A 20,866-nucleotide genomic window follows, 5' to 3' on the forward strand; every position below is an offset into this window, starting at 1 on the left:
TAGTACGAACTTTGGCCAACAGATGGCACTGTTAACTGCGCTTTTTAGTTGCTACTTGCGACTTTTAGTTGCGACTTGTCACGGAAATCGCAGTTGGACTCCATAGCGTACCGCAGAGATGGACGTAGTACGAACTTTGGCCAACAGATGGCACTGTTAACTGCGCTTTTTAGTTGCTACTTGCGACTCTTAGTTGCGACTTGTCACTGAAATCGCAGAAAGCAGTGCTAAATTCGACCAATAGATGGCTCACGTCTTTGAATGTGAAATACTACTTGCGACTGATAGCTGTGACGTAAATCGCAGCTAGATTCTGTAAAGTTGCTACTGTGTTATCTGTGACTTCTCAGTCACTGTGATTTCTAACAGATACGCGATTTCCTGCCCACCACTACGTCACACTCATCACGTGATCTTCAGTAGTGTACAAGATTAGTTGTTTGTTTATAATGAAGCTACGAATGTGATTCCGGTGAAGCCTGTAGCAGTTATTGGCTGAAATGAAATTCGATTATATGTAAAGCATGAAATGAGCCTCATAGAAACATTCTGATTAGAAGATTTCAGCTCTTATTTGATGACACACCAGAAACGTAGTAACAAAGTAGGTACATTGTCACATTGTTCGTGGGCATGTTGTCAGACTGGAAGACTTAATGTGAACTCTACTTGCAACACGGAAGCCACTAATGTACTGAAAATGTAAATGTAAAACAAGACGCGGAAGCGCAACGAGCCATTTCACTTTTACAACTTAACAAAGTATTAGGACCATACATGTCTAAACGAAAGTGACGCACTTTTGAGGTATATAATACTGCAGGACCAAACAGTATTACGACACACACGAAAGTGTACGTAGAAATAGTTGAAGATTGATAAATGAGACCGCCTTTGTTGGAACTGGTTGTGGCTTTGTATTTCAATGTTAACTTTGCCAACGAAGTGCAGATTTTCGTTACTGACGCGCTCGATATCTAATGCAAACACTTTTATCACAATGTGTACAATATGGTTCAGTGTAGTTCGGCGCTGTTGAAATCTACGACAAATTAAGAAGTGAATTAACTGCTGGCGAGGACAACGATAGCAAAATACTGTGGATTGAGAGATTCTGAATAACAACTAGAGAATTAGCAAAGTATACCTTATATGATGAATTTAACAGCGGTGTGCCTCAGCATATTAAACAGATTAAATTTTCGATTAGTGATTATATTTTAGTTGTGCAAATTGTGATAGTGCGGATGCCAAACGAATATGCGTAACGGTATAATTAATAAAGTCCCAACAAGGCGCAATGAATAATTTGTAGGTATTGGGAAATTCTTAAGATACTCCCGAGTTTCCCCACACAGGGAAAAATGCCCCATAATTTGTAGTTATGATTGAACAGTATACGGCAAGTAAATAACAATTTAGAAAATCCAAATCAGGATAGCTCTGTGTCCACTGGAATATAATACGTGGTTTCATTGTTATGGAGTAACCTGTTTGGGATTCTGATTTCTAGTACAGCGATGAATTAGGCTACTACATGTTGGAACTCACCGGAAACTTAACTTTTCGAAACAGTAGTAGGCCTATCATCACACACTTATCATTAATTTATCAAAGAAATAAATAACTTGTTGTAAAAGAAATATGTGTTATAAACTTCCAATTTGTTGAATGAGAAAATATTTTCAGTGATTAGGTTTGTGAAGACTTTATATATTGAATTGAAATTTGCTGCTTTGCTTAAAATTCAGTTTATTATGTAGCTCTAGAGTCAGGCTCTAGAATATCAATATTGGTTAGATCCAGCATTGAATATATTCCTATTAATTATAACACAGGACCACGTTGCTTGTTGTAGACTGTGTACCTACCGATTTCCTTCAGTGCACATTTTTCTCAGTTGTTCATGTTCACTGCATATTCTTAATAAATACTGTATACCACTTAGTCTTTAAACTAAGAATGTATGCTTAAGACTTCTATTACATTTATTGCTATGTAATCATTATACACAAATAATAGATACATAACATATTAATAGCATGTTTGTCTTGTGATAATGACTCAATTTATAAATTTCTTTGTTTATTCACATTCTTTAGATCCCATCGTAAAGAAGAACCTTCAGAGATGTCAGACAGGGCAACATGTTCATTAACAAAAGGAAGCAGCTGTTAGCAACTGCATTAATAATTTTGCACTGCCTGCTTTATTTCACTCAAAAGTAACTTTTTACTCCATACTGTTTAAAAAGACACAAAATAATTTTTGAATCTCTGGCCCCACTTTGTCATAAAGCTATAATTAATGTTTATGTGCTTGCTTTCAAGTACACTGTAATTAATCTTGTCTTCTGTATCCTTGTTATACATAGAATTACAGTCACTTGAACAACAAATGCGTTATAGAGCAGATAACTCCACAGGTGACTTAATTTCCCATTATTCGTACCAGCTGTGGGCATAGAGAATATTGCAACTTTGAATATAAATTTAATGGTGAAGTTATCATCTGTAAGCCTACTCCATTTTTGTCGTGCTATAATTATATATATATTCCATATCCTTTCAGACAATAAGCAGGAAAATGCCAAGCAATTACTTTGTAATAATGTGAGAAATGAGTCAATTTCTGATTATAATCCCATTTTATGTGTGTATTCCCAGTTTAACTTTAGTTTAATACTTCTTCATTCAGATGATAACTCATGTATGTAGTGGTCAAATGAATGCTATATGACGTGCTGTGCTTCAGTATGGGTTTTAAGGCTTCCCACCCAATTAAAAATAATACCTCAAATGAAAGAGAAACACCCTGTGAGCTGCTATACTGTACTGTAATGGACCGTATCATGACAGGGTGACGTGTAACAGGCTGTAGCTAATGCAGAATACAGTTCCCACATGGAGAAGGGACAGATGCATTCTTAGTCGATAGGTGAGTTCTTCTCAAACCTTGATCATCTTGTCAAGAGTAATTGTTGCAACAATGCTGTTGCTAAATTTTGGTAGATCAGCTGGTAGCTGATCCTTTGTTGTTGTTGTTGTTGTTGTTGTTGTTGTTGTTGTTGTTGTTGCTGCAGCCTTCAGTCTGAGGACTAGTTTGGTTCAACTCTCCATGCTCTATCCTGTGCAAGTCTCATCATCTCCGAATAACTACTGTAACTTAAATACTTCTGAATCTGCTTGCTGTAGTCATTTCTTGGTCTGCCTCTACGATTTTTACCTCTCACACTTCCATCAAATACTTAATTGGTCCCTTGATGTCTCGCAATGCTTCCTGTCAACCGATCCCCTCTTCTAGTCAGGTTGTGCCACAAATTTCTTGTCTCCCCAATTCTGTTCATTTGTTAGGTGATCTTTCCATCTGCTCCTCAACATTCTTCTGTAGCACTACATTTCAAAAGCTTCTATGCTCTCCTGGTATAAACTGTTTATTGGCCAAGTTTTACTTCCGTACATAGCTACACTCCAGACAGATAATTTCACAGAAGACTTCCAAACTCGTAAATCTATACTTGATGTTAACAAATTTCTCTTCTTCAGAAATAATTTTCTTGCCAATCTACATTTTTGTATCCTCTCTACTTCATCCATTGTCAGTTACGTTACTGCCCAAATAGGAAAACTCATCTCCTACTTTAAGTGTCTGGTTCCCTAAACTAATTCCATCAGCATCACCTGATATAATTTGACAACATTCTATTATCCTTGTTTTGCTTATGTTGACATTCATCTTATATTCTTCTTCCAAGGTACTGTCCATTCCATTCAAATGCTCTTCCAAGACCTTTGCTGACCCTGACACAATGACAATGTCAGTGGCAAACCTCAAAGTTTTTATTTATTCTCTCTGAATTTTAATTCCTTCTCCAAATTTTTCATTCATTTCTTTTACTGCTTGCTCATTGTACAGATTGAATAACATTGGTGATAGGCTTCAACCCTGTCTCACTCCTTCTCAGTTATTGCTTCCTTTCCATGCCATTCAACTCTTATAACTACTGTCTGATTTCTGTACAAGTTGTAACTAGCTTTTTCGTCCCTATATGTTACTCCGTGAACCATGGACCTTGCCGTTGGTGGGTAGGCTTGCGTGCCTCAGCGATACAGATAGCCATTCCGTAGGTGCAACCACAATGGAGGGGTATCTGTTGAGAGGCCAGACAAACGTGGTTCCTGAAGAAGGGCAGCAAACCTTTTCAGTAGTTGCAGGAGCAACAGTGTGGATAATTGACTGATCAGGCCTTGTAACATTAACCAAAATGGCCTTCCTGTGCTGGTACTGCAATCGGCTGAAAGCAAGGGGAAACTACAGCCATAATTTTTCCTGAGGGCATGCAGCTCTACTGTATGGTTAAATAATGATGATGTCCTCTTGGGTAAAATATTTCGGATCTCAGGCCGGGGACTACTCAGGACGTCGTTATCAGGAAAAAGAAAACTGGTATTCTATGGATCGGAGCATGAAATGTCAGATCCCTTAATTGAGCAGGTAGATTACAAAATTTAAAAAGGAAAGTGGATAGCTTAAAGTTAGATATAGTACGAATTAGTGAAATTCGGTGGCAGGAGGAACAAGACTTCTGGTCAGGTGAATACAGAGTAATAAATACAAAATCAAGTAGGGGTAATGGAGGAGTAGGTTTAATAATGAATGGAAAAATAGGAGTGAACTACATAGTGAGTGCATTATTGTAGCCAAGATGCAAAGCCCATGCCTACCACAATAGTACAAATTTATAAACCAACTAGCTCCACAGATGATGAAGAGATTGAAGAAATGTATGATGCGCTGAAAGAAGTTGTTCAGATAATGAAGGGAGACAACAGTTTAATAATCATGGGAGACTGGAATTCGATAGTAGGAAAAGGAAGAGAAGGAAAATTAGTTGGTGAATATGGAATGAGAGTGAGGAATGAAAGATGAAACTTCCTGGTAGAGTTTTACTCAGAGCATCATAGCTAACACTTGATTTAAGAATCATGAAAGGAGGTTGTATACATGGAAGAAGCCTGGAGGTTTCAGATAGATTATGTAATGGCAAGACAGAGATTTAGGAACCAGGTTTCGAATTGTAAGACATTTCCAGAGGCAGATGTGGACTCTGACCACAATCTATTGGTTATGAACTGTAGATTGAAAATGAAGAAACTGCAAGGTGGGAATTCCAGGAGATGGGACCTGGATAAACTGAAAGAACCAGAGTTTGTAGAGAATTTCAGAAAGAGCATTAGGGAATGATTGACAAGAATGGGGGAAAGAAATACAATAGAAGAAGAATTTTAAGCTTTGAGAGATTAAATAGTGAAGGCAGCAGAGGATCAAGTAGGTAAAAAGATGAGGGTTAGTAGAAATCCTTGGGTAACAGAAGAGCTATTGAATTTAGTAGATGACAGGAGAAAATATAAAAAATGCAGTAAATGAAGCAGGAAAAGAGGAATACAAACATCTCAAAAATGAGATCAACAGATCGACAGGAACTGCAAAATGGCTATGCAGGGATGGCTAGAGGGCAAATGTAAGGATGTAGAGGCTTATCTCACTAAGGGTAAGATAGATACTGCCTACAGGAAAATTAGAGAGACCTTTGGAGAAAAGAGAACCACTTGTATGAATATCAAGAGCTCAGATGGAAACCCAGTTCTAAGCAAAGAAGGGAAAGCAGAAAGGTGGAAGGAGTATATAGAGGGTCTATACAAGGGCGATGTACTTGAGGGCAATATTAAGGAAATGCAAGAGGACATGAATGAATATGAAATGTGAGGTATGATACTGAGTAAAGAGCTTGACATAGCAGTGAAGACTTTAGTCAAAACAAGGCCCTGGGAGTAGACAACATTACATTAGAACTACAGGTAGCCTTGGAAGAGCCAGCCCTGACAAAACTCTACTATCTGGTGAGCATGGTGTATGATACAAGCGAAATTCCCACAGACTTCAAGAAGAATATAATAATTCCAGTCCCAAAGAAAGCAAGTGCCGAAAGTTGTGAAAATTACTGAACTGTCAGTTTAATAAGTCAAGCCTGCAAAATACTAACACGAATTCTTTACAGACGAATGGAAAAACTGGTAGAAGCCGACCTTGGGGAAGATCAGTTTGGATTCCATAGAAATGTTGGAACACGTGAGGCAATACTGACCCTACAACTACTTACCTTAGAAGATACATTAAGAAAAAGCAAACCTACGTATCTAGCATTTGTAGACTTAGAGAAAGCTTTGGATGATGTTGACTGGAATACTGTCTTTGAAATCTGAAGATGGAAGGGGTCAAATACACAGAGCAAAAGGCTATGTACAATTTGTACAGAAACCAGATGGCAGTTATAAGAATGGAGGGGCACAAAAAGGCTATCTACAGTTTGTACAGAAACCAGATAAGAGTCAAGGGGCACAAAAGGGAAGCAGTGGTTGTGAAGGGAGTGAGACAGGGTTGTAGGCTATCCCTGGTGTTATTCAATCTGTGTATTGAGCAAGCAGTAAAGGAAACAAAAAATTTGGAGTGGGAATTAAGATCCATGGAGAAGAAATAGAAACCTTGAGGTTAGCCAGTGACATTGTAATTCTGTCAGAGACAGCAAAGGACCTGGAATGGACAGTGTCTTGAAAGGAGGATATAAGATGAACATCAGCATAAGCAAAATCAAGATAGTGGAATGTAGTCAAATAAACCAGGTGATGCTGAGGGAATTAGATTAGGAAACAAGACATTTAAAGTAGTAGATGGGTTTTGCTATTTGGGGAGCAAAATAACTGATGATAGTCGAAATAGAGAGGATATAAAATGTAGACTGGCAATGGCAAGCAAAGCGTTTCTGAGGGAGAGAAATTTGTTAATGTCAAGTGTAGTTTAAGTGTCTGGAAGCTTTTTTCTGGAAGTATTTGTATGGAGTGTAGCCATGTATGAAAGTAAAACATGGACGATAAATAGTTTAGACAAGAAGAGAATAGAAGCTTTCAAAATGTGATGCTACAGAAGAATGCTGAAGATTAGATGGGTAGATCACACAACTAATAAGTAGGTACTGAATAGAACTCTGGAGAAGAGGAATCTGTGGCACAACTTGATTAGAAGAAGGGATCATTTGGTAGGACATGTTCCGAGGCATCAAGGGATCACTAATTGAGTATTTGAGGGAAGCATGGAGGGAGACCAAGGGATGAATACACTAAGCAGATTCAGAAGGCTGTAAGTTGCAGTACCTACTTGGAGATGAAGAGGCTTGCACAGGTTAGAGTATCATGTAGAGCTGCAGCAAACCAGTCTCTGGACTGAAAACCATAAAAACAACAACATGTTACCCCTGCAGCCTTCAGAATTTAAAGAGAGTATACCCATCAGCAATGTAAAAAGCTTCCTCTAAATCTACAAATGCTTTAAACGTAGGTTTGCCCTTACTTAACCTGGCTTCTAAGATTAGTCGTTGGGTCAATATTGCTTCGTGTGTACCCACATTTATCTGGAATCCAAATTGATCTTCCCTGCAGTCAGTTTCGTCCAGTTTTTCCATTCTTCTGTAAAGAATTGATGTTAGTAATTTGCAACCATGACTTATTAAACTTATGGTTCAGTAATATTCACACCTGTCAGCACCTGCTTTCTTTGGGTTTGGAATTACAACATTCTCCTTGAAGTCTGTGGGTATTTCCCGTCTTATATATCTTGCACTGCAGATGGCAGAGTTTCGTCATGGCTGGCTCTCCCAAGGCTCTCAGTATGTCTGTTGGAATGTCGTCTACTCCCGGGGCCTTGTTTTGACTTAGGTCTTCCCTTGCTCTGTCAAATTCTTCTCACAGTATCATGTCTCCCATCTTCTCTTCATTGATGTCCTCTTCCATTTCTGTAATATTGCCAGCAAGTTCATCTCCCTTGTATAGACATGTTGTGAACTCCTTCCACTTTCAGTTTCCCTGTCTTTGCTTAGGACTGGTTTTTCATCTTTGCTCTTGATATTCTTACGGCTGCTTCTCTTTTCTCCAAGGGCCTCTTTAATTTTCGTGTAGGCGGTATCTATTCTTCCCTAATGATATATGCATCTGAACCCTTACATTTATCCTATAGCCATTTGTACTTAGCTATTTTGCACCTCCTGTCAATCTCATTTTTGAAACATTTGTATTCCCTTTTGCCTGCTTCATTTGCTGCATTTTTATGTTTTCTCATTTCATCACATAAATTCAGTAACTCACATGTTATTCAAGGAGCTTTACTAGCCCTTGCCTTGTTACCTATTTGATCATCAGCTGCTGCCTTCACTACTTCATCTCTCAGAGCTACCTGTTCATCTTCTACTGTGACCCTTTCCCGTGTTCTAGTCAATCATTGTCCATTTGCTTTCTCTGAAACTCACACTCACCTCCAGTTCTTTCAACTTATCCTGATTCCATCTCTTTAATGTCCTACCTTTTTGCAAAAACTCTTTAGTCTTAATCTACAGTTCACAACCAATAAGCTGTGGCCAGAATCCCCATCTGCCCCTGGAAACATCTTATATGTAAAATCTAGTTCCGAAATCTCTGTCTTACCATTATATAATCAGTCTGAAACCTTCCGGTGTCTCCAGGTCTCTTCCACGTATAGAACCTTATTCCATGATTCTTAAATTAAATTATTAAATTAGGCTCTGTGCAAAATTCTACCAGGCGGCTTCCTCTTTCATTCCCTTCCACTGGTGCGTATTCACCTACAAAGTTTTTCCTTCTCTTCTTTTTCCTGCTATTGAATTCCAGTGTATCACAGTTAAATATTTATCTACATTAACTATCTGAATAATTTCTTTTATCTCATCATATATTTCAATATTTTCCTCATCTGCAGAGCTACTAAGCATATAAACTTGTACTACTGCGATGGGTGTGGGCTTCATGTCTGTTCTTGGCTTTGATAATGAGTTCACTATGCTATTATAGTAGCTTAACTGCATTCCTATTTTTGGATTCATTATTAAACATACTCCTGCATTACCCTATTTGATTTTGTATTTATAACCCTGTATTCACCTGGCCATAAGTCCTGTTCATGCTGCCACTGAACTTCATAATTCTCACTATATCTATCTTCAACCTATTCACTTCGCTTTTTAAATTTTCCAACCTACATGGACAATTAAGAGGTCTAATGTTCCACTCCCTGACGCATAGAATGCCCGTTTTGTTTTACCTGATGATGACACCCCCACTGAGATAGTCCCCACCTTGTGATCTGAATGGGGGACAATTTACTTCTGAAATATTTTACCTAAGAGGGTGCCATCATCATTTAAATATACTGTGGAGCTGCATGCCCTCGGGAAAAATTATGGCTGTAGTTTCCTCTTGCTTACAGCCATTCACAGTACTGGAACCGCAAGTCCATTTTGGTTGATGTTACAAGGCCAGATCAGTCAGTCATCCAGACCGTTGCCCCTGCAACTACTGAAAAAGCTGCTTGTCCCTCTTCAGGAGCCATGCGTGTGTCTGGCTTCTCAACAGATACCCCTACTATGCTGTTGCACCTACAAGTATGGCTCTGTGTATTGCTGAGGTACACAAGCCACCCCACCAACTGCAAGGTCCATAGTTCAGGGGCTTATGAACCTGCAAAGGTAAAACTCGCACAGCTTCAGATTGGGTAAACATGGAGGTCATGCAAAACGAGCTCTGTCATCCACCCACTTGAGGCCAGTCCAGTGTTTGGATACAATGTCACTTAACAAATCATGTATGGAGTTATGCCAGTGAGGTGGTGCACAAACCTGTTGCTAAATGAATTGTGCTTCAAGTTCTTCAAATTGAGGAAAGAACTGTAGTTCTACTGCAGCAACATAAGAAACACCAGTTACAACATTGCAGGAAAAGACAAATTGCTACTTACCGTAAGGAAAATACAGAAGAAACGTCAAGTTGCATACAGGCACAATTAAAAGACACTTATGTAAGCTTTTGGCCAAAGCTTTCATCAATAAAAGAGAGACTCACATACCATTCATAGACACAAGCAAGCATACCTCACCCACACACGACCGCCAGCTCCAGAATCATGGGCTGGAATGCAACTATCATGTAGGATGCAAGCAGCAATCTGGACGGGGTGGGGAAAGGACAGTAGTGTACAGGTTGGGAGAGAGAGAAATTCTGTCTGGTGGAGTGTGGAGGAACTAGACTGCCAACAGGTGCAATGTTGGGAGTTAGTGGGGTTGGGAGGTGGGGAAAACGGGAGGAAAAAAGAGAGAGGATCAGGGAAAGATTGGGGGGGGGGGGGGGGGGAGGATGCATTGGCAGAAGGTTGCAAATAAATAAGGTTGGAGATGAGAGTGGGGAGGAGATGATAGGACAGAGGGAAACTGTTGGGTGGCATGTACGGGTACAGTATGTTCCCCTAGGTTGAGGCAAGGGTCATTACAGGAGCGGAGAATGTGTCGTAAGGATAACTCCCATCTGCACAGTTCAGAAAACCTGGTGGTGGAGGGAAGGATCCAGATGGCTCAGGCAGTGAAGCAACCATTGAAGTCAAGCATGTCATGTTCAGCTGCATGTTGTGCCACAGGATGGTCTACTTTGCTCTTGGGCACAGTTTGGCAGTGGCCGTTCATCCTGGTGGACTGCTGTATGGTAGTCATACCAATATAAAAATCTGTGCAATGATTACAACAGAGCTGGTAAATGAAATGGCTGCTTTCACAAGTGGCCCTACACCTAATGGGATAGGATAAACCTGTGGCAGGGCTCGGTGGGTGGATTGGGCAGATTTTGCACCTGGATCTTCCACAGGGATATGATCCTTGCAGCAAGGTGTTGGGGTTAGCAGTGGCATAGGGATGGACTAGAATGTTGTGGAGGTTGGATGGGTGGCAGAACACCGATTTAGAAGGGGTGGGATATCCCTCATTACAGGGCATGATGATAGGTAATTAAGGCCCTGGCAAAAGACGTGGTTCAGTTGTTCCAGTCTGGAGTGGTACTGGGTGATGAAGGAGACACTCCTTTGTGGCTTTTCGGGGTGGTGGGAGGATTGGGGGTGTGAGAGGACATGGCAAGGGAAATCATCTTGCAGAATAGGTCTGGGGGACAGTGCCTGTCCTTGGTACCTGTCCTTGGTGAGACCCTTAGCATACTGAGTGAGGGAGTTTTTGTCAATTCAGATATGCCGTTCCTAGGTGGCCAGACTGTATGGGAGGGATTTTTTGGTGTGAAAGGAATGACAGCTGTCAAAATGCAGGTACTGTCGGTGGTGGGTGGGTTTTATGTGGAGGTGCAGATGGAGCCATCTGAGAGGAGGTGGTCAATATCTAGGAAAGTGTCACTCTGGATTGAGGACACCAGTTGAAGTCCCTTCACCCAAAAAGAAAGGCCCATAAACTTTTTGCCAGAATATGGCACAAAAACATTCAGCTTAAGGGGAGTTTCGTTACATGTGTAACATCATATATGGATTTGCCGACCCTCAGGTGCACACATTGTGTGTTCACATTTCCATGTAGGTGAAATGTCAATTCATCACTGAAGGTGACATAATCCAGAAAATCTTCACCATGCAGCTTCATTTCATTTGCAAAGTTGGCACATGAACCATAGTCTGTAGGCCTTAGACCTTGTAAAAACTGCAGGTAATAAGAACACAGTTATAAGCATATACTTAAAAGTCTCCTAACGGACGTCACTATAACTGCTACTTCATTACCAGCCTTCCGAACTGATTTCTTGGGACTACACATGAATGACTCTCACTCGTTCAACACATTCTTGAGTCACTCTTGATCGTTCCATAACCTTCCCTTTGTGCACAAGTATACAAAAAAATTATTTGAGTTGCTCTTTCGTCTGAGGTATTATTTATAATCGTAAGTTGAATGTAATAAATGCTATAAAGTCTTAAAACCCATATATTCATTTTGAGACATCCTGTATTTTGACTGCCAATAATTTAATGTGAGTTTAACTTAGTTTAATCAAACAATAGAAAATCCAGGATGGAATGTAACAATATTATGAGAAGGAAAGTTGCTACTCACCATTTATCGGAGATGCTGAGTCGCCGATAGGCACAACAAAAAGACTCACAATTATAGCTTTCAGCTGTTAAGGCCTTCATCAGCTAGAGACAGACAAATGCACACTCCCACGCAAACACAACTCACACACACAACTGCTGTCTCACGCAAGTTGCCTGTCTGTGACTCAGCATCTCCGCTATATGAGGAGTAGCAACTTGGCTTCTCATAATATTGTTCAAATTAGTTTAGTAGGCTTCAGTACCATCTTTTATTGTTAATGCGGGTTTAAATTAGTTTAGCAGGCTACAATACCAACTTTTATTGCTTTGTTGCAGAAAAGACTTTTGTGTATCGCAAATGTGAGATTACAAACAATTTGTATCTGCTTGGGATCTGGTATTATGAAGTATTGTCCTTTCATTACAAAATATAGAGGTCACGTGTATTTTTTGTGAAATTTTCTTTTAAATAACTGAGTTGTACATAGTGAGAAATATATCTCTGTTTTGATAGGAGTTTCTCTTGTTGTTCAGCTTACAAAAAGCAAAATCATGTTAGCATATCTTAGCAGCTGTCAATTACCAATCTTTATGCCTTCCATATCACAGTTTATACATACAACCAAGAAGTTATACACATACTTGAACAATGTTGTATTTGCGTTATTTGTAGTCTCAATGTCTATTTTTGTATATGTACAAGATATATTTACCAGATTGAAATTGGGAAAAAAGAAGAAAAAGAAAACAACAACAGTCTGTGGCCTGGAACTTTTCTGATAATGTTGGTCCTACCCTGCATATCCACAGTGAAGTGAAACACATTTTTCCCAGTGACGAATGACACCATCATTCTGGAAATGCCTGCCAGGCGATGGGTTCCCATCTGAGGAAACAGAGAACATTTCTTTCTGTAATTTGTCAATCATCACCAACAAATTGTCATCAGACTATTGATTTTGGTCCATGGCCATATTCAGATGTATCAGGAAAAGAGAAACCAAATACAACTGCAGGGTGATATAAATCATCACCACCACCGCCACCATCACCATCTGTTGCATTAACAGGCCTTTAAGGCCCACAGTAAAAAACAAAAGGAAAAAACCACAATACAAAGGGAAAAAAGTAGCACACTATAAAAAATTATAAAAGAGCATGCTATCCACAGCAAAAAAGGAAGTCTGTCAATCACAATGAAGGAGATATCTATTGCAGGTGGTAGTCAATCACTGCCAGTCTCTAGCTTCGTCTTCCACTGCTGTTGCCTTGTTTAAGTATTGTTAGTACTCAATCCTTCCACTGTGTTCTTGGATGTCTCCTAGGGCATATTCGAGCAGGTCGAGAAAGGGACGTGGTATACGAGGGATCCCTCATCTCAAAAAATTATGAACAGACCACTGTAACCTCTTCTGCCCTTATTTGGTGAATGTGTGGCCTTCATACATACACTGCATAAACAATAAATTGTAAAATACTGGAAATTTACTAATTTAAACAATGTAAAATCCAGGATGGAATGTAACAATATTATGGAAAGGATAGTTGCTATTCGCCATATAGCAGAAATGTTGCATTGCAGATAGGCACAACGAAAAGACTGTCAGAAAGTGATCTTTCAGCCAATAAGGCATTCATCAGAAATAAATAAACCAAACACACACACACACACACACACACTGGCCTCAGCAGCCAGAGACTGTGGTCGCACGTGTGTGTGTGTGTGTGTGTGTGTGTGTGTGTGTGTGTATTTATTTATTTATTTCTGACAGAGGCCTTGTTGGCCAAAAGCTCTTTTTTCTGATAGTCTTTTTGTTGTGCCTATCTGCGGCTCAGCATCTCCACTGTATGGTGAGTAGCAACTTTACTTTTCGTAATAAATGTACTAATTTCATATACAAAGCAAATGTGAGCTTTTTAATGTGATGAAAAGTACCTGAACAAAACAGAAGAAGCCGTATATTTTCCTAATGTAATTAAGTCATTGTGGCAGCATCATTGGAAAGCTATAATAATGCAGTGCAGGTCAGGTCACTGTACCAGCAGACTCATGATGTGAATGGTATTGCTGTTAACGGGAAACTGGGGTCCAGTTGCTATATGAAAACATGTTTGTGATGCGAATTCATCAGGTGTTGCTACTTCATATATATTTGAAAATTATGTACCTACAGATCAGTAAAAATGTACAAGTGAATAAAAATCTATTCTGGAACTAAAACATGTCATAAGTTGTTACAGTAGCAAAATAAAATATATTAAAAAGTAGATGAATGGTACTAAAACAAATTTAATTGAAAATAGTGTTATACAAACAATTTATTCAGATAACAGTAGATCATGCCCCTGTATCAAGTTTAAGGAACTAACAACAGTACATTAGGACAATAAAAATAAATAGTAAAAAGAACCCAAACAAGTAACAACAATAGCCAATGTTTTTTCTGCAAATGGTATAAAACATAGGAATGATTTTATGTGCTAAATGTTTTTCCTCGAGGCTGCCTCTTTCACCTTAAATATGGTTTGCAAGACTCTCTTCCTCTTGAGCTGTATCCATAATAAAAGTGTTATGAGTTCTGTGACATTCCAGTTGTAACTCAACAGTATCCAGCACAATATGAATAACAACTTTTGCATAATTTTCTTTATTTTTATTTCAAGTGTAAATTTTTTTCTGACAAATCTCTGGCTATTGTACACTACTCTAGATTAAAAAAAAATCAAGCTGCTCATAGAAAATTTATTTTCTTAGGCACCTTGGGCACTCCCTTCTTAGCCTCCCAGGGTGCTTTTGCTTATTGTTCTTTCCAGCATTTAATATTTTATTGCTTTGGTTTCTTCTCTTTCTTAATTTTGAACTTTTGAGTTTTTGTTTCCTTCTGTGGTACCAATTCTCATTTACTGCATAATGATCTCTGTTGCATAGAAATTGAACAGCTGCGTTATTATATTCCCCTTGTTTTCTTTTCTGCCCTTTTTTCACTGGATTCTGTGGAAGGGAATTTACTTTCTTAAAGCTGAGATTTTCTTTAGTTCTTATGCTTCATTGCTATTGAAGTAGGGGCCTACATTTGTTAGATTAGCTATTCTTACATATGTTGTTGTTGTGGTCTTCAGTCCTAAGACTGGTTTGATGCAGCTCTCCATGCTACTCTATCCTGTGCAAGGTTTTTCATCTCCCAGTACCTACTGCAACCTACATCCTTCTGGATCTGCTTAGTGTATTCATCTCTTGGTCTCCCTCTAAGATTTTTACCCTCCACGCTGCCCTCCAATACTAAATTGGTGATCCCTTGATGCCTCAGAACATGTCCTACCAACCGATCCCTTCTTCTGGTCAAGTTGTGCCACAAACTTCTCTTCTCCCCAATCCTATTCAATACTTCCTCGTTAGTTACGTGATCTACCCATCAAATCTTCAGCATTCTTCTATAGCACCACATTTCGAAAGCTTCTATTCTCTTCTTGTCCAAACTATTTATCGTCCATGTTTCACTTCCATACATGGCTACACTCCATACGAATACTTTCAGAAATGACTTCCTGACACTTAAATCAATACTGGATGTTAACAAATTTCTCTTCTTCAGAAACGCTTTCCTTGCCATTGCCAGCCTACATTTTATATCCTCTCTACTTCGACCATCATCAGTTATTTTGCTCCCCAAATAGCAAAACTCCTTTACTACTTTAAGTGCCTCATTTCCTAATCTAATTCCCTCAGCATCACCCGACTTAATTAGACTACATTCCATTATCCTTGTTTTGCTTTTGTTGATGTTCATCTTATATCCTCCTTTCAAGACACTGTCCATTCCATTCAACTGCTCTTTCAAGTCCTTTGCTGTCTCTGACAGAATTACAATGTCTTCGGCGAACCTCAAAGTTTTTATTTCTTCTCCATGAATTTTAATACCTACTCTGAATTTTTCTTTTGTTTCCTTTACTGCTTGCTCAATATACAGATTGAACAACATCGAGGAGAGGCTACAACCCTGTCTTACTCCCTTCCCAACCACTGCTCCCTTTCATGTCCCTCGACTCTTATAACTGCCATCTGGTTTTTGTACAAATTGTAAATAGCCTTTCGCTCCCTGTATTTTACCCCTGCCACCTTTAGAATTTGAAAGAGAGTATTCCAGTCAACATTGTCAAAAGCTTTCTCTAAGTCTACAAATGCTAGAAACGTAGGTTTGCCTTTCCTTAATCTTTCTTCTAAGATAAGTCGTAAGGTCAGTATTGCCTCACGTGTTCCAGTGTTTCTACGGAATCCAAACTGATCTTCCCTGAGGTTGGCTTCTACTTGTTTTTCCATTTGTCTGTAAAGAATTCGTGTTAGTATTTTGCAGCTGTGACTTATTAAACTGATAGTTCGGTACATTCTTACATAACCCACTGTAAAATATAGAAAAGTATTGTATTGTATTCATTTTTGAATTCAACTAATTATTACTGTCTGTTCTTAAAGTAGTCATCATGGTGCATCATGCAGCAAGTATTGTTACTAAAATACGTCATTATTTCATAAATTATTAAGTATTACAAAAAATAAGAAATAGATAAAGGAGGAAATATGGTGTCTTATGTGCAAGAATTTTCTTTGGTATTTATGAATTCAGTAATTACAGAATGAGGTAATGTATCTTTTAGAAAAAAAAGAATATATTTCATTATGTTAATTTAAATGGTAAACTAAGTATATTTTATTTTTATATCTAAAAACAAAGATGATGCGACTTACCAAACGAAAGTGCTGGCACGTCGATAGACACACAAACAAACAAAAATATACACACAAAATTCTAGCTTTCACAACCAACGGTTGCTTCGTCAGGAAAGAGGGAAGGAGAGGGAAAGACGAAAGGATGTGGGTTTTAAAGGAGAGGGTAAGGAGTCATTCCAATCCCGGGAGCGGAAAGACTTACCTTAGGGGGAAAAAAGGACGGGTATACACTCGCACACACACACACATATCCATCCACACATATACAGACACAAGCAGACATATTAAAAGGCAAAGAGTTTGGGCAGAGATGTCAGTAGAGGCGGAAGTGCAGAGGCAAAGATGTTGTTGAATGACAGGTGAGGTATGAGTGGCGGCAACTTGAAATTAGCAGAGATTGAGGCCTGGTGGATAACGGGAAGAGAGGATATATTGAAGAGCAAGTTCCCATCTCCGGAGTTCAGAAGGGTTGGTGTTAATGGGAAGTATCCAGATAACCTGGACAGTGTAACACTGTGCCAAAATGTGCTGGCCGTGCACCAAGGCATGTTTAGCCACAGGGTGAGCCTCATTACCAACAAACACTGTCTGCCTGTGTCCATTCATGCGAATGGACAGTTTGTTGCTGGTCATTCCCACATAGAATGCGTCACAGTGTAGGCAGGTCAGTTGGTAAACCACTTGGGTGCTTTCACACGTGGCTCTGCCTTTGATCGTGTACACCTTCCGGGTTACAGGACTGCATCCTCTCAAACCCAGAAACTCCCACAGAAGAACCACAAAAGTGCTCCACTTGTGACAGGATACTTTCCGGGACTGGATCAGACTCTGAATGTGGCTCTCCAGCAGGGATACGACTTCCTCAAATCCTGCCCTGAAATGAGATCCATCCTTCATGAAATCCTCCCCACTCCACCAAGAGTGTCTTTCCGCCGTCCACCTAACCTTCGTAACCTCTTAGTTCATCCCTATGAAATCCCCAAACCTTCTTCCCTACCCTCTGGCTCCTACCCTTGTAACCGCCCCCAGTGTAAAACCTTTCCCATGCACCCTCCCACCACCACCTACTCCAGTCCTGTAACCTGGAAGGTGTACACGATCAAAGGCAGAGCCATGTGTGAAAGCACCCATGTGATTTACCAACTGACCTGCCTACACTGTGAAGCTTTCTATGTGGGAATGACCAGCAACAAACTGTCCATTTGCATGAATGGACACAGGCAGACAGTGTTTGTTGGTAATGAGGAATACCCTGTGGCTAAACATGCCTTGGTGCACGCCCAGCACATCTTGGCACAGTGTTACACCGTCCGGGTTATCTGGATACTTCCCACTAACACCAACCCTTCTGAACTCCAGAGATGGGAACTTGCTCTTCAATATATCCTCTCTTCCCGTTATCCACCAGGCCTCAACCTCCGCTAATTTCAAGTTGCCGCCACTCATACCTCACCTGTCATTCAACAACATCTTTGCCTCTGCACTTCCGCCTCGACTGACATCTCTGCCCAAACTCTTTGCCTTTTAATATGTGTGCGAGTGTATACCTGTCCTTTTTTCCCCCTAAGGTAAGTCTTTCCGCTCCCAGGATTGGAATGACTCCTTACCTTCTCCTTTAAAACCCACATCCTTGCGTCTTTCCCTCTCCTTCCCTCTTTCCTGACGAAGCAACCGTTTGTTGCGAAAGCTACAATTTTGTGTGTATATTTGTGTTTGTTTGTGTGTCTATCGACGTGCCAGCGCTTTCGTTTGGTAAGTCACATCATCTTTGTTTTTAGATATATTTTTCCCACGTGGAATGTTTCCCTCTATTATATATTTTATTTTTGTTTGATAAGTTTTATTATTTGGTGGATTTAACATTTTGCACTGTAATGTTATGTTTACTTTAACCATATACGCAGTGGGAGCTAAAAAATTGATTTAGTAGTGCCAGAAATACTTGTTGTTCTAAAAGGAAAAAAATTGCACTAAAAGGAAAATTCACTTGAGAAAACTATAAAATGATGAGATGACTGAATGACTGTCATGTCTTACCACAAGTAGATGAAATCCCAGTGCTACTGATATACACATTTAAAAATAGCAACTAACTATTCCTAGTTTTTGGAACTGTTAGTTCCACATGAAGAAGGGAAGTTCAGAAAACTGGGAATAGTGTTTTTTTTTTAAGCATCACTGGAATTTCAGCTCCTAATGGTAAGTATTGGCTAGCCAGTCCGTCTTCTCCTAATTTTATAAGCAGGAAATTCCATTTAACTAACATTAGGAGGGGAAATTAATTATCAACCTGACATCTATTTCAACTTTTTTTGTGCACAGTATAGTATAAGACAGTATGACACACTGAGAATTCTGAAACAAAAGAGGGGAAGAAATAACAGAAGCAAACAAGTAAATACTTAGCATCTATATGCAGAAAATCATTTCAAGGTGCCAAACAGTTCTCATACATATTATGTACGTGGGTACAGTACTGTATTGATAGAAATTTAATTGTTATGTCTGTTATTGGTAAATATAAGTTTCTAATTATTCTTCTTGTCAGTCAGTATATCTACATTTATTTGTGTCTTGTTTACTTCTTTTGTGACTAACAGTGTGTTGTACAACTTTAAATGAACAATAAATAAATTAAACTAAATCTAACAATATGTTATTGCTTCCATCCAAATTCCTTGAATGTTCCTGAAAGAACAGCGAGATGACTTTAATTTGCCTCTACTTACTGACTGCACAAAACAAAAAAGGGGTGGGTAACCACACTTGTTTGAAAGTCAATCTTGAGATTTGTCATGTTTCTGCAATATGGTGGAACTGTAACATTTTTCCCAAAACCATTTACATAACATTTTTATATTAGTGTGAAACCTTTGACTAATGGCTGAAAGTCTATATTAACTGTATAAACCTGCCTTTCACTTTCTGCAGACTCGTGTATTAAATTCTGCTTACATATGTAACAGTTTACTAACATAAATTCAATGTGGTGTTGTCATACTAATGTAAGTGCCTGCTGGAGTAAGTTCTGGTGTGCATGCCAGCTTCTTGATTTGTTGTAAATGTTCTTTTGCTAAACTTGTTTTTGGTAATGGACAATACTACCACTTATTATGGTGTGATGCAAGATTTTTTGAAAAGTAGTATATTACACAGCCTAGAATTAAATGGAATGTTTTTTTATGTTTCTAGGTAAGCCTTTGAGAATACAGAAAAATTTATGTAAAAGCTCATGTAAACATGGAACATTTTTCATTGACTGCTGTAAGCTACATTCATTTATATGGATGTAGTTTGCTGAAATAATCAGAATAGATTACAAAATAATTGCACTTACATTACTGCTATAGTCTACAGGTGATTGAATTTATTTTTCATAATTTGATTATTGTGTTACAAGGACATCAGTTGTTTTATTAAGAAATATTTCTCCTTCCACAGAAGGAGTTTGACTAACAGGAAAAAAACTATTTTGTAAGATTAAAAATCGCATTAAAGAAAGGCAGCCACTTACCTGTAGATGACTGTCGTTTGGTGCATAGAACGCAGCAACACACAGACTTGACTACCTTTAGAGATACCAGTCTTTTTGTAGTGGACACATACTCATTCACACAATCATGGATGCAGCCTCTACCCACCCCATCCCCCTACCACTGCCACTCCTGCACAAAGGAGCCACAGTGACACTGACTGTTCGAGTAACTGCTCAGATTGATTGCTGTGGGGGAAAACGAGCAGCATGTGGCAAGGATGGTGAGGTCGTGGAAGGTACGTTAAAGTAGAACTGTGTCTCTCAAAGGAAGTAGCAAAATTACTGAAAATGATATAATTGCAAAACAGAGTGAGGGTGGGGAGAGCAAGATTTGGATAAAGGAGTAGTTGAGTCTAAAGTAAAAAGTCAGAAAATCAGAAGGTACAGTACAAGTAAAAGGCTAATCGAGATTTAGAATGAGGGGATCAGCTTCCACATATGTAGGGCAGTGAAGCTTGTGTTTGCGGAGAGATGGGGGTGGAACATCCATATACCATGGATAGTGAAGCAGCTACACAAGTCATTTATGTTATTTCCAGCAGATTCAGCAACTGGATATGTACAATAAGCCACAGTTTGGTAGAGGCCATTTAAGTTGGTACACTACAGTTGGTTTTTATTGCCAAATA

At 39.1% G+C, this 20,866-nt stretch overlaps 1 protein-coding gene across 2 annotated transcripts in view; it reads left to right on the plus strand.

The window, feature by feature from the left end:
• The first annotated feature begins 423 nt into the window (after nt 1-423).
• Nucleotides 424-20,866, plus strand: part of LOC124805368 (carboxypeptidase N subunit 2-like) — a 221,893-nt gene continuing 201,450 nt past the window's right edge. For both annotated transcript variants that reach the window (XM_047265921.1, XM_047265920.1), the window contains exon 1: nt 424-604. The gene's annotated coding sequence lies outside the window, so the exon portion shown is untranslated. The remainder of the gene's footprint in view (nt 605-20,866) is intronic.

Source organism: Schistocerca piceifrons, chromosome 7, assembly GCF_021461385.2.
Source record: "Schistocerca piceifrons isolate TAMUIC-IGC-003096 chromosome 7, iqSchPice1.1, whole genome shotgun sequence".
In the NCBI taxonomy this organism is placed as follows: domain Eukaryota; kingdom Metazoa; phylum Arthropoda; class Insecta; order Orthoptera; family Acrididae; genus Schistocerca; species Schistocerca piceifrons.